General features: G+C 40.2%; 1 long non-coding RNA gene across 1 annotated transcript in view; it reads left to right on the forward strand.

The window, feature by feature from the left end:
- Positions 1-14510, forward strand: part of LOC106503198 — a 103595-nt gene extending 89085 nt beyond the window's left edge. The window contains exons 2-4 of the long non-coding RNA XR_001296840.2: positions 274-364; positions 13662-13772; positions 14407-14510. This is a non-coding gene — a long non-coding RNA (uncharacterized LOC106503198). The remainder of the gene's footprint in view (positions 1-273; positions 365-13661; positions 13773-14406) is intronic.

The raw sequence follows: 17594 nt of genomic DNA on the forward strand, positions 1-17594 counted from the left end.
ACAGGCAATGGGTCAAGTGCCACATACACAGGCAGTCACGTATTATTAACACAGTCACATCTAGACGCACAAAGAGGACAGGAACCATTTTTAGTCTTGCAGCCCCACTTCCTTGCAACTGATTGATTAGCACAGTAACATGAGCAAGCACTAAGCCCCGGGCTTCAGGTGACACATTCAATTAATGACATTCAGGCATGCAAAGAAAGATAAGCATTCTGGTACCAGGCAATTACAAATTACAGACTAATGAATGTGATTTTGTTTTCACAGATTTTCCCATTTTACTCTATAACACTGGGATCAACATTCATTAGCTCAGAAGGATCTAGGTTCAGGCATGCTGGCAAGGCATCAATATAAGGTAAGCTTCTGCATTTGTTCAATGTGTATGCCAGATTAGATGGAATTACCAAACTTAATCTGACCTCTAGTGGCATTTGGTAATAATGAGCACACTTGAAATATACCTAGAAGCTTTGCTGTGGAAATCCTGCCATGTTTTATTTTAAAACTGGAAGAAATCTTAGAGATGATGTGCTTAGCAAGCATCCCACCCACTGCTCCATTCTGCAGGTGAGGAGACTGAGGTCTAGAAATGTTGAGTGATTTGACTGAAAGATTGAAGAGCTAATTGATAGTAAAGACACTAACGATAGAATCCAGGCTTTTATATTTCCATGCAAATATGACACTTTCATCAAAGAAAAATCAATATGAAAATATGTTTAAATGTTGATAAGGATAAGCTGAAATATACAAACTTAATGGCTTTTTGAATACTGTGAGTCAAAATCATCAAGGCAGTTTCAGTTCAATATCTGAATATTTTAGTTGAAAGCATATGGAAACTCAATCAAAATTACTGACTGCAGTTGAAACATTTTTTTATGTTTAATACATTGATTCTAATAGTGTTTATTTTTAAATTAATTTATTTGTTTTAATTGGAGGCTAATTACCTTATAATATTGTAGTGGTTTTTGCCATACATTGACATGAATCAGCCACGGGTGTACATGTGTTCCCCATCCTGAACCACTCTCCCACCCTCCCCCCATCCCACCCCTCAGGGTCATCACAATACACCAGCCTTGAGCAACCTGTCTTATGCACTGAACCTGGACTGGTGATCTCTTTCACATATGATAATATACATGTTTCAATGCTATTCTCTCTAATCCTCCCACCCTCACCTTCTCCCAGAGTCCAAAAGACTTCTATACATCTGTGTCTCTTTTGCTGTCTCACATATAGGGTCATTGTTACCATCTTTCTAAATTCCATATATATGTGTTCAGTGCAGTTCAGTTGCTCAGTCGTGTCCAACTCTTTGCGACCCCATGAACCACAGCACACCATCCTGTCCATCACCAGCTCTCAGAGTCCACACAAACCCATGTCCATTAAGTTGATGATGCCATCCAATCATCTCATCTTCTGTTGTCTCCTTCTCCTCCTGCCCTCAATCTTTCCCAGCATCAGAATCTTTCCAATGAGTTAGCTCTTTGCATCAAGTGGCCAAAGTACTGGAGCTTCAGCTTTAGCATCTTTCCTTCCAGAGAAATCCTGGGGTTGATCTCCTTCAGAATGGACTGGTTGGATCTCCTTGCAGTCCAAGGGACTCTCAAGAGTCTTTTCCAAAACCACAGTTCAAAAGCATCGATTCTTTGGCTCTCAGCTTTCTTTATGGTCCAACTCTCACATCCATACATGACCACTGGAAAAACCATAGCCTTGACTAGATGGACCTTTGTTGGCAAAGTAATGTCTCTGTTTTTGAATATGCTCTCTAGGTTGGTCATAACTTTCCTTCCAGGGAGTAAGCATCTTTTAATTTCATGGCTGCAATCACCATCTGCAGTGATTTTGGAGCCCAGAAAAGTAGTCTGCCACTGTTTCCATTGTTTCCCCATCTATCTGCCACGAAGTGATGGGAGTGGATGCCATGATCTTAGTTTTCTGAATGTTGAGCTTTAAGCCAACTTTTTCACTCTCCTCTTTCACTTTCATCAAGAGGCTCTTTAGTTCTTCTTTACTTTCTGCCATAAGGGTGGTATCATCTGCATATCTGAGGTTATTGATGTTTCTCCTGGCAATCCTGATTCCAGCTTGTGCTTCTTCCAGCCCAGCGTTTCTCATGATGTTAAATAAGCAGGGTGACAATATACAGCCTTGATGTAGTCCTTTTCCTATTTGGAACCAGTCTGTTGTTCCATGTCCAGTTCTAATTGTTGCTTCCTGACGTGCATACAGGTTTCTCAAGAGGTGTACTATTTTGGTGTTTTTCCTTCTGACTTACTTCACTCTGTATAATAGGCTCCAGTTTCATCCACCTCATTAGAACTGATTCAAATACATTCTTTTTAATGGCTGAGTAATATTCCATTATGTATATGTACCACAGCTTTCTTATCCATTCATCTGTCAATGGACATCTAGGTTGCTTCCGTGTCCTGGCTATTATAAAGTGCTGCGATGAACATTGGGGTGCATGTGTCTCTTTCAATTCTGGTTTCCTCGGTTTGTATGCCCAGCAATGGGATTGCTGGGTCATATGGCAGTTCTTTTCCATTTTTTTAAGGAATCTCAACATTGTTCTCCATAGTGGCTCTACTAGTTTGCATTCCCACCAACAGTGTAAGAGGATCCCCTTTTCTCCACACCCTCTCCAGCATTTATTGTTTGTAGACTTTTTGATAGCAGCCATTCTGACTGGCATGAGATAGTACCTCATTGTGGTTTTGATTTGCATTTCTCTGATAATGAGTGATAAATATTCTTAAAAAAAAAAAATCATTTGGCTGCCTCGAGTCTAGTTGTGGCACTCCGGATCCTCATTGCCTCAAGTGGGATCTTTCACTGCAGTGAATAAACTCTCTAGTTGTGGCTCACATCAGCTGAAGTGTTCAGTGGCATGTGAGATCTTAGCCCCTGACCAGGGTTCAAACCCATGTCCCCTGCATTGCAAAGCAGCTTCTTAACCGCTGCACCATCAGGAAGCCTATTTCTAATGGTGAATTTCTGTTTTTTTTTTTTTCTTCTATGAATATACTCTTTAGAACTATCATGACAATAATCAATACATGGGATAGCTGTGATTTAATTAGAGGAACATTTGGTAATTTGATTCAATACTCAATTCCAGATTTTGGGAATGTTCAAACCAGGACAAGATATGAGTCTTTGTGTACTTAGTTCCCAGTCTTCAATAAAATTGCAGACAGTGTAAAGTAGGGAAAAAGAATGCAGGTTTCAAGTTTGAACAGACCTGGGTAGAATTCTGGCTCATCTCTGTATTAATTTCTATTGCTGCTGTAACACATCACCACAAACTGAATGGCTGAAACAATACAAATATATTCTATATCTCTGGAGGCTGGAATTCCAAGGTGAGTCTCAAGGGGCAGCAAGGTGTGAGCAGGGCTGGCTCCTGGAATCTCCAAGGGAGAATTTGTTTCTCACCTCTTCTGCTTCTTGGGGCTGTTGGCATCCCTTGGCTCCTGCCTATATAGCACCCCAGTCTCTGTTCCCATGGCTGGTCATATCACCTTCCCTTTAGTAGCCACATTTCCCTCTTATAAAGACACATATGATTGCATTTAGAGGACACCTAGATAATCTAGGAGAATCTTCCTAGGTCAAGATCCTTAATTTAATCATACCTGCAATGTCCCTTTTGCCGTATTACCCTCACAGGTTTTTGGGATTAGGGCATGGTCATCTTTTGGAACCATTATTCACCTGGCACAATCTCTTACCAGCTGTGTGATCTTGGTCCTATCATCTTGACCTCCTTCTTATAATTGGTTGTGAGGGTTAAAATAAAGGATGGATGATGTATCTAGCTGGCTGCGTGGTACTCAATAGATGCTCAGCAATATTCCCTGTTTGTACCTTCATTTAATCAATAAATAAAATTTCTAACAGTATATTATGCACATAAAAGAGGAGATGAATTCAGTGTAGTTCAAGATCTGTTTCGGGAAGTGAGATTACCATCACTAATAGTGGGCATCACCAATCCTCAAAACGCAGTTTCTCAGTCCAGCGTTTCCCAGGTGATGGGCTCCTCTCTCCAGCCTCCTGAATTATGCATTTTGCATTCTGATTTTGGAACTTGGTTACTTTCTTCATCTCATTGCCAGGCTCCTAGTTTGTATAGATAAAAACCTCATCACTGGTGATCAAATTAACTGTATTTTAAAATGATTATGTCCTGTGGCAATCAATTACACAATTCTAGCAGATGGCATATAAAGTGTGCACTGAATGGAATGATCACTATATTCAAGTCTATCCAGTTTTACAGTTTATACTCAGCCATGGGCTTGGTCTACCTGAGAGAGACACTTAAAACATGTACCATTGTATTTGGCCCTATATGTATTGCTTTCCTCCTCTTTTTTTTTTTTTAATTATTCTTCTTCAATATGACTTAAAGAGGACAGCTGTAGTAGAACTCAGTTTCCTTTATTGGAAATGACTCATTGATAATCATTCTGAAAGCCTTACTCTGGAACTCTTCCTTGGTGATGCCATAAATTACAGGTTATGACTGAGTTGTCACCAAGATGAGTAGTCTTTTTGGGTAGCATAGGGTTCACAGTTTTAAAGTTTCATGTCTTCAAATGGGCAAACTGTCTATAGGCTTCCCAGCGATAATACCACCACTTTGTAGGATACCACATACATAGGGTTCCAGACATTTCTGTCATCCACCAGGTCCCTGAAGGCATTTCTCCAGGGCAGGAACAGACATCTGAAAAAGAAAGTGAGGAAAGAAAGGCCTTTCAAAGAATCCCCCCGCCTCCTCTAGTCAAAACACTATTTCTTATCTTGAAGTCCTATGGACACTGCTACATATGGCTATCTTTACCCTATGATGACCTTTTCTTTTTCAGTGTTGCTTACTTGCATTAGAGTTGTCCACTGGTTCTGAAAATAACTGATTTTAGTTGTAGCCAAGTTATTCAAAGTGCGTACATCCTATACATAGGAGAGAAGTGAAATAATCTGCAAAAATACGTTAACATTCTGTGATTCTATGCTTTAATGAGTTTGTCAGAGGAAAGGGTTAACTTTTTGCCAATAAAAAATCCATAATAAATCTTGAGAAGGAGGAATGGGTTGGATGTGCAGGTGGAATGACCTTGAGAGAGAGAAGAGAAAGTCAGAGCAGCTCATAGAAATTTCACTGGTGACTCTGGCCCGAAATAAATTCACTGGGCCCTATCTCTTGTTTTTGCTTTGCTCTAAGTTATTTTCCATTTTTATCAGATGGTCATTAAGAGTTCCTCAGCTCAAAACTTCTTAGATTCTCTGCTACAGCATCTCTGCTTGACTTCCATGCAAGTTAGATCCCAGAGAGCACATTTATTTGTTAGCAACAGCTCCTGTTTCTCTGTCAGTTCTTTGTGCACTATTTTTTGTGTGCTGCACTGCAGCAGAAATTTCTGGCAAGAACAAAATATTCTAAAGGTAGAATTTTCAATAGGAAATACTGTAAACACAAAAGCATCATTCTTCGCTAAATCAACAACTTCAGAGTGTGTAGTTCTAGCCCTAGGCTTCTAAAGATACATCAAGGTATTGGTTTTTCCATAGTTTGTGGATACTTTTCCCCATGAGAGGTAGAGGTATTTTCCAGCCACAAAAGCCTGAACAGATTTGCAGTTACAGACTTGGGAAAAAGACTGCGCGGATTGCAGACTACAGGGAAGGCTGAACTGCAGTTGACTCTTAATCCACTAGATGGAGGTAGAGGAATGCAGAAAAGTATCCCTGGGTTGTTTATCAGGTTGACGGTGCAGAAGCCAAGGGGGAAGCGTATCTGTCATTAGGTAACATGGCAGGTTTTATCACAGACAGAATGCATGAATCTCATTCCTTTGAACACTGGTGGAAAATATTGGCTTGAGGTCTAAGATTGTTGCAAGATCTTTAGTTCAGTTCAATCACTCAGTCGTGTCCAACTCTGTGACCCCATGGACTGCAGCACGCCAAGCTTCCCTGTCCATAACCAACTCCCGGAGTTTACTCAAACTCATGTCCATCGATTCGGTGACGCCATCCAATCAACTCATCCTCTGTAGTCCCCTCTCTTCCTGCCTTCAATCTTTCCCAGCATCAGGGTCTTATCAAATGAGTCAGTTCTTTGCATCAGGTGGCCATACAAAGTTTTGGAGTTTCAGCTTCAACATTAGTCCTTCCAATGAACACTTAGGACTGATCTCTTTTAGGATGGACTGGTTGGATCTCCTTGCATTCCAATGGACTCTCAAGAGTCTTCTCCAACACCACAGTTCAGAAGCATCAGTTCTTCAGTGCTCAGCTTTATAGTCCAACTCTCACATCCATAAATGACTTCTGGAAAAAATGTAGCTTTGACTAGATGAAGGTTTGTTGGCAAAGTAATGTCTCTGCTTTTTAATATGCTGTCTAGGTGGGTCATGGCTTTTCTCCTAAGGAGCAGGCATCTTTTAATTTCATGGCTGCAGCAGTCACCATCTGCAGTGATTTTGGAGCCCCTACTCCCCAGAAAGTCTGTCACTGTTTCCATTGTTTCCCCATTTATTTGCCATGAAGTGATGGGACCATATGTCATGATCTTAGCTTCTGAATGTTGAGTTTTAAGCCAATTTTTTCACTTCCTCTCTCACTTTCATCAAGAGGCCTTCAGTTCTTCTCTTTCTGCCATGAGGGTGGTGGCATCTGCATGTCTGAGGTTATTGATATTTCTCCCGGCAACCTTGATTCCGGTTTGTGCTTCATCTAGCCTGGCATTTCGCATGATGCAATCTTCATATAAGTTAAATAAGCAGAGTGCCAATATACAGCCTTAACATACTCCTTTCCCTATTTGGAACCAGTCTGTTGTTCCATGTTCAGTTCTAACTGTTGCTTCTTGACCTGCATACAGATTTCTCAGGAAGCAGGTCAGGTGGTTTGATATTGCCATCTGTTTCAGAATTTTCCACAGTTTACTGTGATCCACACAGTCAAAGGCTTTGGCATAGTCAGTAAAGTAGAAGTAGATGTTTTTATGGAACTCTCGTGCTTTTTCGATGATCCAGCAGATGTTGGCAATTTGATCTCTTGTTCCCCTGCCTTTTCTAAATCCAGCTTGAACATTTGGAAGTTCATGGTTCATGTACTGTTGAAGCCTGGCTTGGAGGATTTTGAGAATTACTTTACCAACGTGTGAGATGAGTGCAATTGTACTATGAAGACCTATAAGACCTTCTAAAACTAACACCCCCAAAAGATGTCATTTTCATTATAGAGGACTGGAATGTAAAAGTAGGAAGTAAAGAGATACCTGGAGTAATAGGCAAATTTGGCCTTGGAGTACAGAATGAAGCAGGGCAAAGGCTAACAGAGTTTTGCCAAGAGAGCACACTGGTCATAGCAAACACTCTCTTCGAATAACACAAGAGAAGACTCTACATATGGACATCACCAGATGGTCAACACTGAAATCAGATTGATTATATTTTTTATAGCTGAAGATAGAGAAGCTCTATATGGTCAGCAAAAACAAAACCGGGAGCTGACTGAGGGGGATCATGAACTCCTTATTGCCAAATTCAGACTTAAACTGAAGTAGGAAAAACCACCAGACCATTCAGGTATGACCTAAATCAAATCACTTACGATTATACAATGGAAGTGACAAATAGATTCAAGGGATTAGGTCTGATAGACAGAGTGCCTGAGGAACTATGGATGAGGTTCATGACATTGTACAGGAGGCAGGGCTCAAGACCATCCCCAAGAAACAGAAATGCAAAAAGGTAAAATGGTTGTCTGAGGAAGCCTTACAAATAGCTGAGAAAAGAAGAGAAGTGAAAGGCAAAGGAGAAAAGGAAACATATCCATTTGAATGCAGAGTTCCAAAGAATAGCAAGGAGAGATAAGAAAGCCTTCCTCAGTGATCAATGCAAAAAAAAAAAAAAAAAAAAAAGAGGAAAACAATAGAATGGGAAAGACTAGAGATATCTTCAAGAAAATTAGAGATACCAAGGGAGCATTTCATGCAAAGATGGGCACAATAAAGGACAGAAATGGTAAGGATCTAACAGAAGCAGAAGATATTAAGAGGTGGCAAGAATACACAAAGGATCTGTACAAAAAGGTCTTAATGACCAAGATAACCATGATGGTGTGATCATTCACCTAGAGCCAGACACCCTGGAATGCGAAGTCAAGTGGGCCTTAGGAAGCATCACTATGAACAAAGCTAGTGGAGGTGATGGAATTCCAGTTGAGCTATTTAAAATCCTAAAAGATGATGCTGTGTAAGTGCTACACTCAATATGCCAGCACATTTGGAAACTGAGCAGTTGGCCATGGGACTGGAAAAGGTCAGTTTTCATTCCAATCCTAAAGAAAGGTAATGGCAAAGAATGCTCAAACTACTGCACAATTGCACTCATCTCACATACTAGGAAAGATCTTTTGACTTTATGCAAAAATTATATTGTGTCATCCTTAAATAGCAGTCCCTACCTTTGCCTGGTTTGGGCATTTTTTCAGTATTTTTGCAGTTGAAACTACTAAAGGCCTTTGCTTTCAGCCCACGCCAGCCCCAAATCCCAAGAACTCCTCACAGCAGGAGGGGTAGCAGCTGCCTCTGTGTAAGTGCCTTTCATCAGCAGAGTTGTGGTCCTATATGGGAAGTGTCTGGTTTCTTGGGGGGTACTAATTTCTGCCTCTTACTAAGAGTCCCGTGGTTAAGAAATTCACAGAAGAGGAAAATGATTTAGATGCTGGTTCAGGGCTTCCCAGGTGGCACCAGTGGTAAAGGACCCACCTGCCAATGCAGGAGACTGACGAGACACAGGTTCCATCCCTGTGTTAGGAAGATCTCCTGGAGGAGGGCACAGCAACCCATTGCAGTGTTCTCGCCTGGAGAATACCTTGGACAGGCGAGGGTACAATCCATAGCGTCGCAGAGTTGAGCAGGAGTGAATTGTTTAGGACACATGCGCCGGCAACGAATAACAGCGATATTGGAATATTGACCAAGACTAAATTCACCCACAATTGGTAAGATACTTGAGCGCAACTAGTGCCCCAACTTTCTTTTTCTTTCAGCTAGTATTCCTTCCTTTCTCCCATTCACCTCCTCTGTCCTGCGCATTCTTCCCCACTTCCTCTCTGCTAATGTATGTCTCCCCTACCCTTTCTGTTTTTCTCCATCCCTCCCTTTCTTTCTCTTCTTTATGGTCCAGAAGGTCTTGGATCTGGAACCCGAAGGGTGCTCTTCCAGCTTTGGATTCTCCCACTTTGTTTTCTCTCTGCTTTCACTTTGTCTTGGATTTTACTTGGCCCTGTATTGAACTTCTCCTCTGATGGACACGGTACCCAATCCTCTGTCCTCTGGCTGGAGGCTACAGTCTTATAAACACAAATAGCCCCCTTAAATAAAACTGTCCATCTTGTTCCTATGTCTCTGCCCCTAGAGTGTACCTCCTAATGTGTAGATATTGCCTGGGTCACACCTGAACCTTTTAATGAAATGTAGGGCCAAATAAATAACCCTGGTAGTAGGAAGGGAAGGAAAGGTGGCAGAATGTGAGACATAGTCTCAGGTGGGACTGTTTCAAAAAAGATAATATTTTGGTGCCTTCTATTTTATTTTAAAAAATGTGTATGAATTACATATTAGACTTATATGCATTCTTTTTTGTTTTAATATATTGAAGTACATTTTGTTACAAAATGTAACAAAATTTGTTACAACAATTTGTGCAATGCAACAACAATTTGTGCGAAATTGTTCTAGGAAGGTTTATCCTGTTTATCCTGTGACTTTGAGTCCTTGCGGCCAAACCAGTGGTTACTCCTCACATTTGAATTTTTCAGTTAAGGTTAGATAGGAGCAGTGGTAAAGATGATAGGTTTTGGAGTTAAACTGAACTAGGTTTATCCCAGCTCCTCCAGCTTACTTGTTGTGTATCCATAGGTACAAACAGGCCTCTCTCAGCCTCATTTTTCCCACCCATGAAAAGGAGTAATTGTGACGACATAGAATTGTTGTGAAGGTTAAATGATAGAATGTGCACAGAAGGACAGAAAGTATATAAAGCACTTAGTATGGTACCAATACAGAGCAAGCTAATAGACATTACCAGTGTAGGAACAAGTCATTTGGATATTACACTGAACCATTCATGTGTTCTCATTCACTGCATGTAAACAATCTGGTCTTTTCAATGGTACCAAGTTAAGCATGGCTTTCTACGATGTAAAAGAAACCTAGAAAATATCAGAGTTGCTTTAGTGTTGCTCCTTTTGGTTTGTACTTCTCTCAGTTATTGTTATTGTTTAGTCACTCAGATGTGTCCAACTCTTTGCGGCCCCATGGACTGCAGCACACCAGGCTTCCCTGTCCTTCACCATCTCCTGGAGCTTGCTCAAACTCATGTCCATTGAGTCAGTGATGCCATCCAACCATTTCATTCTGTCATCCCCTTCTCCTCTGTCGTCAATCTTTCCCAGCAGGGTTTTTTTCTAATATGTCAGCTCTTTGCATTAGGTGGACAAAATATTGAGTTTCAGCTTCAGCATGAGTCCTTCCAGTGAATATTCAGGATTGATTTCCTTTAGGATTGACTGGTTTATCTCCTTTATCTCCTGAAGTCTAAGGGACTCCAAGAGTCTTCTCCAGCACCACAGTTCAAAAGAATCGGTTCTTCGGCGCTCAGTTTTTTCATGGTCCAACTCTTACAACCATACAGGATTACTGGAAAAACCAGAGTTTTGCCTATATGAAATTTGTTGGCAAAATAATGTCTCTGCTTTTTAATATGCCATCTAGGTTTGTCATAGCTTTTCTTCCAAGGGGCTAGTGTCTTTTAATTTCATGGCTGCAGTCACCATCTGCAGTGATTTTGGAGCCCAAGAAAATAAAGTCTGCCACTGTTTCCATTGTTTCCCCATCTATTTGCCATGAAGTGATGGGACTGGATGCCATGATTTTATTTTTTTAAATGTTGAGGTTTAAGTCAGCTTTTTTACTCTCCTCTTTCACTTTCATCAAGAGGCTCTTCAGTTCCTCTTTGCTTTCTGCCGTAAGGGTGGTATCATCTGCATATCATCTGCATGAGGTTAATGATATTTTTCCCTGCAATCTTGTGTTTCATCTAGCCCAGCATTCCACATGAGGTATTCTGCATAGAAGTTAAATAAGCAGGGTGGTAATATACAGCCTCGATGTACTCCTTTCCCAATTTTGAACGAGTTCATTGTTCCATGTCTGACTTCTCTCAGTAAGACAACCTATATAAATAAAACACTGTCATTTTGGAGTATGGAATGAAAGTGGAGTGAGAACAGGGCTTATTTTTTACTCCCATAGCTTAACTTCTTGGTTCTGTAGTGATCAGGATCAGCTGAAATTTGGCAGCTAGTTGGCGCCAAAGCTTTTAAGGAACCTGGGCAGGATAGCATTTCAAGAAACACAGAAGAGGAATAGTTGGCTTTGGCTACAGAATTCAGTTTTAAAGTCTGGTTTTTAACCTCCTGTAGTGACTAAATTCCCTTTATCACCCTGTACTTCCACACAAAGCAGTGTTAGAAGCCAAATAAGATTCAGGGGCCAACTTACACTTCATGTTAGCATAATAGATTTTGGAAGAGTATCTGCAAAATGGTAGTCTTAAATGATCTCTTGAATGTAGCTTATAATATAGGAGAAGTAGGGAAATGTGTTTTGGTTGCAACCTGGTTCCAGTTTGTGCTGCATTGAGTAGAAAGATGCTGCCTACATCAAATACAAGTTACCACCTGGGCACCTACTAACTTTAAGGCATTGCCTTAGATTCTCTGAAGTATAAAGAAATGGAACACCCTGGCCTGGCAGTTAAATACTTTACATATGAGTGGGAGAACAGCATATACTCCTGCAACACTGTATTTGACACAATCACTAATGTAAACTCTCTTCACACCAGGAATCTTTTAAGCAATTAATTCAACACACAAAGTATATACAGGTCCAAAGCATGTGTGTGGATTTGATTGAACAAGGTACGCTCTTGCAGTTAACAATTTCATCTTCTAGTTGGAGGGAGGCACATACAGATAACTGTGATACAATTTCTAAGAGAAGGTGCTAGCTCTGATTGGGTCAGGGGAAGCCCTAATCTGAGTGCCTGAATGGAATCATGTCTTTGGAAGGCATGTAGTTGCCGCCAGTGGAATGGCTTGGAATAATTCTGGTGCTACTGAGGATTGGCCCTGGAAATAGAAAGGAAAAGATGACTGATAAAGCCATTTTAGGTGGCTCAGTGGTAAAGAATCTGCCTACAGTTCAGGAGATACAAGAGAAGCAAGTTCGATCCCTGGGTTGGGAAGGTCCTGTGGAAGGAAATGGCAATCCACTCCAATATTCTTGCCTGGAGAATTCCATGGACAGAGGAGACTGGTGGGCTACAGTCCATGGGGTTGCAAAAGAATTGGACACACCTGGAGACTCAATAGCAACAAATTTCACTTTAAAATCTGAAGGAAGGCTTGCAGGTCTCTGTGACTTACTGGGTGAAGAATTTGGGGAGAAGGAAAGGTTCATGATGATTCTAAGGCATGAGCTGGGTACCCAAAAGAATGGTGGTGTATCATGGCCACAAAAGGAGAAAAAAAAGAGTGCCCAACTAGTATTGGCTTTAAGAATAATATATGTCTAGAGTCTACAGGTAAACTCTGAGATATAATTCCTAAATATATATTGAGGAATATATTAATATCCAAGGCTGTTAGATTTGCATTAATAGATCTTTTTTTTCAATATCAAGTTGACAATGCCTAGCATGTTTAAATTTGTAAAATTAGTGTACTTGGGAAAGGTGATCAGAGTATGTTAGAAAGCAAGTTCGATTGAATTAAAGATATTTTTCAACATGTACTAATTTAGTTATAAATCAAGGAGATGTGGAAATGCTAATTGAGTACACTGAGAAAAGTGAAAAATAGAGTGATGCTCCCCAGAAGTTCTTTGTGATAGAAATCATTAATTTCCCCAAATTTTCTTGACCTTATTATTTAAAAGTCTCTCAGATCTGTTTCCTTGCCTTTAATCATATTTCTCTGATATAGTTTCAGTTTTCTTTCTTCATCTTCTAGGTTAATAGGAAATTTCTAACTTTCCTCTTTGCTTTTCAGTCTCTATCCCAGTCCATTTCCTTACTTTACCAGAGTGATCATTCTAAAGGGCAGAAGGATACATCACACCCTTTGTTTAAACTCATCCATGGTCCCTTTCTTCTGCAGCATTTTATCACTCTTTTAGATTCTAATATCTGTACTTTTGCAGCTGACTTGGGTCCTAGATAGTTATATACACATTGATCTCCTCACTAAGTTGTGTACTTTTTGAGGCCAGGGAAAATGTCTTATTTACTTTTGTATTTCCTGAGTCTAGTGACATATCTTTCTTATACTAGACTATCGATAAACATGAATTTGTTATGGACTTAACTGTGTTCTCACAAAATTCATATGTTGAAGATCTAACCTAATGTGACTGTTATCTAGAGACAGGATGTTTAAGGAGGTAATTAAGTTAAGTGAGTCATATGGGTGGGGCCCTAGTCCAATGTGATTAGTGTCCCTATAAGTGCAGAGATAAAGAACTTTCTCTTTTCATGCACTCACAGAGAGAAAAGGCCATGTGAGGACATGGAAAAACTGTTGTCTGCAAGTGGAGGAATTTCACAAGTTACCAACCCCGATGGCAGCTTGATTGTGGACATCCAGACTCCCGAACTGTGAGAAAACACATTTCTGTTATTTAAGCCCCCTGACTGTGGTATATTGTTAAGGCAGCCTGGCTGCCTAGTACAGAGTTGAACTGGGGAGACATGAGGTGGTGTCTCTAGAAGCCACTGCCATGAAAGGTCACTATCAGTTCCTCTAGGGTAATTGGTGATGCAGATCATCTCAAAGTCTGTGTGGCAAAAACAGAGCAGCAGCAAAGTGAATCTTTGGCTGGGGTCTAGATCCTGATATTAATGATTTGTTCTTCAATAAGCGTCTAAGAGAACATTCAGGAATTGTAAACAAATGTACTCACATTTGTTACAAATTGTAAACAAATGCTGTTCTTGAGTTGCTAAGTCAGGTCCAACTCTTTGCTAGTCCGTGGACTGCAACATGCCAGGCTTCTCTGTCCATCACTGTCTTCCTGAGTTTCCTCAAATTCATGTCCACTGAGTCAGTGATGCCATCCAACCACCTCATCCTCTTTTGCCCCCTTCTCCTCTGGCCCTCAATTTTTCCCAGCATGAGGGTCTTTTCTAATGAGTCATCTCTTCACATCAAGTGGCCAAAGTATTGGAGCTTCAGCTTAGCATCAGTCCTTCCAGTGAATATTCAGGGTTGATTTTTTTTTTTTTTTTTTAGGATTGACTGGTTTGATCTCCTTGCAACTCAAAGGACTCAAGAGTTTCCCCTCAGTTCCACAGTAAGAAAGCATCAGTTCTTTGGCATTCAGCCTTCTTTATGGTCCAGCTGTCACATCCATACTTGACTGCTGGAAAAACCATAGCTTTGACTATATGGACCTTTGTCGGCACAGTGAGGTCTCTGCTTTTTAAAACATGGTCAAGGTCTGACATAGCCATTCTTCCAAGGAGCAAGAGTTTTAATTTCTCTGTAAGAAGAGCTTTTTAAATTTCTTCTGTGATCCTACTTTTCCTATACAAACTGCTGGGATGTGATGATGACCCAAGGAAAGTTGACATTGTTAGAGGAAAGAGCAAAAGGATTGCTGGGAATCTGAGAATGTGTCTATATGTGTCAGGACTCATAGGGTTTTATAGGCTCATGAATCAAGCCTGTGGCATCCTGATTTTGATTTAAGATTATCCACTGGGGAGCAGATTTTGTTTTGAACTTTGCTTAAACCTTCCTGAGCAAAGAGCTCCCTCAGATATGCACTGTGAGTTTCCCTACATGGCATCACAGGACACTTGGGGATTGGATGTTCCACATAATTTGCTGTGTGCTTCGACTGGACACACATCACTGCTCTCTGCCCAGCACAATAGTATTTAGATAGGTGCTGCTGGCAGTCTGGCCTTCTGGTCTCTGTTTGGTTGCTGCTCCATATTCATTCTGAGAATTAGGATAGAAAATCAGAGAATTATGATGAAAAAAATAAGAAGAAGCTGTCTCACAAACAGTCAGTCTTCAAACCAAAAGTTAATGGAAAGTTTCAAAGCTGGGTCTTACTTTTGCAGTGGCCATAAGTTTTCAACTTCTGCTGTGTATTTCCTCATCTAATTTACTTCATCTATTTGGTAAAATTGTACATGTGTGTTTGTGATGGAGCTCTCCTTTACAATGATGTTGGTGAGGTAACTCTATTATGAGAATAATACTTATTTAGATTTGCCTGATGTATAATTTTGAGTGCTTTCCAATCTTCTATTTGAATTGATTTACACATTGGTAATCAGGTTTCAAGTTAATACAAGATCAAGAATTGTTTTATATCATTCGTCTTTGAGTGCTACACAGCCTGGCATTCTCCATATTTATTCACCGATGGTTTATTCAATAATTATGGTAGAATTTAGAGAAATAAAAGTTCTGGGCATGTTTCTGATAGAAGACCAAATATTCCAAATATACATTTTTATAAACATCTGAACTGAAATAAACTGAGATAATTAAGAAAGCACACAGTTCATACTAGTTCTTTTGTTTTATAATTGTGTTATCTGTTTAATTTTGCTTTAAAATTTGTCTTTGGTTGAGTTTCACCTCTCTTAAAGTGACTGAATATCATGTAACACAGGGTGTTTGATCTCTTGTCAATTAGAAATTCTCAGTAAATTAGAACCTTTATAATTACTTCATATGATATATAATTGGGAAGTTTGGACAAAAACAAAAATTAGTATTAAATACTTTTTGTTGTTTACATTTAACCTAAATTGAAAACTGTTTTTTTAGATAGAATTGTTCAGAGGACACCATCATCATAACTTAGCTCATCCTTAAAAGTGCAAAATATCTTATTTTTCCATAATTTTACATATTATCTGTGAAAGGAAAAGTATGGGAAAAAATAGAAGAGTATACTATGAATTAGCTTTATATTTACTGTTAAAATAACTTTCTGTATTTTAATGCTTGTAACTGACTCTGAAAATGGAAAATTAAACAACTGTGTTGGTTTATTTTATCAGCCATTAAATATATTTTGTTGCCTGGAATTTGGTTTAATGCTAGTGGGAAGAAAAGCTACCACGAGTTAATTAAATTATATACAAATAAATTAAAAATATGATTAATGTCATTAGTAGGAACATATCTATGGTGTTATAGCAATTTATGAGTTCTGTCGTTTGTACTTCCTGTCTCCATTAACAGTTCCAACCTGTATTACAAAAATATTTGAAGAGAGGAGGGAAAAAAAATCAGTGATTGCTGCTCAGTTACACTTCAGTTACCTTCCTGCACAGTTGCACTTCAAGCTCAATGAGACCGTGAAAGAAGCTTAAAATAGCTTAGTTTGGGTAGAAGGCAACGTTATGAGTTTGTGGATCTCAAACCAGCAGGAAGGAAGAGCAGGGCGAGATCGCTTCTGTCAGGCAATGGCCACCAGGTGGCAGTGGACCTCAAGGAATCGAGCGAAGACGGCTCTACTGGAGCAGAGCTGCCAGAAGTCTAACTGAGCACTATCTGCTTTAAGCCAGAGACAGAAATGAAGATCTGAAAGTGTTCAAATATGTCAAATCTTGCAGAAAACCTTGGAAAAACAGTCTCTTGCCAGTTGCAGACGCTTGATTGCTGAGACTGAATCTTGGATGTTTCTGAATGGATCACTGATGAGATTGTGGATCTCGTGAAGGTAGCTGCAGCCCGCCATGGGCTTCAGGTTCCTTGTGGGGCTCGGTGGGGCATCAGCTTCCTTTCTTCCTAATCTGTGCTCTCTCCTGAGGTGATACCATTGACTCCGTGGGTTTCAATCTCATCTACACCGCTGATGGCTATCCCCGGATATAACTGCTAGCCACTTTTTGTATAAAAGACACCTGCCTTTTATACTATGTCTCACAGCTCAGTTCAGTCGCTCAGTCGTGTCTGACTCTTTGTGACCCCATGAATCACAGCACACCAGGCCTCCCTGTTCATCACCAACTCCCGGAGTTCACTCAAACTCAGGTCCATCGAGTTGGTGATGCCATCCAGCCATCTCATCTTCTGTCATCCCCTTCTCCTCCTGCCTCCAATCCCTCCCAGCATCAGAGTCTTTTCCAATGAGTCAACTTTTCGCATGAGGTGGCCAAAGTATTGGAGTTTCAGCTTTAGCATCAGTCCTTCCAATGAACACCCAGGACTGGTCTCCTTCAGAATGGACTGGTTGGATCTCCTTGCAGTACAAGGAACTCTCAAGAGTATTCTCCAAAACCACAGTTCAAAAGCATCAATTCTTTGGTGCTCAGCTTTCTTCACAGTCCAACTCTCACATCCATACATGACCACTGGAAAAACCATAGCCTTGACTAAACGGATCTTTGTTGGCAAAGTAATGTCTCTGCTTTTGAATATGCTGTCTAGGTTGCTCATAACTTTCCTTC

This window comes from Capra hircus, chromosome 1 (assembly GCF_001704415.2).
Source record: "Capra hircus breed San Clemente chromosome 1, ASM170441v1, whole genome shotgun sequence".
In the NCBI taxonomy this organism is placed as follows: Eukaryota; Metazoa; Chordata; class Mammalia; order Artiodactyla; family Bovidae; genus Capra; species Capra hircus.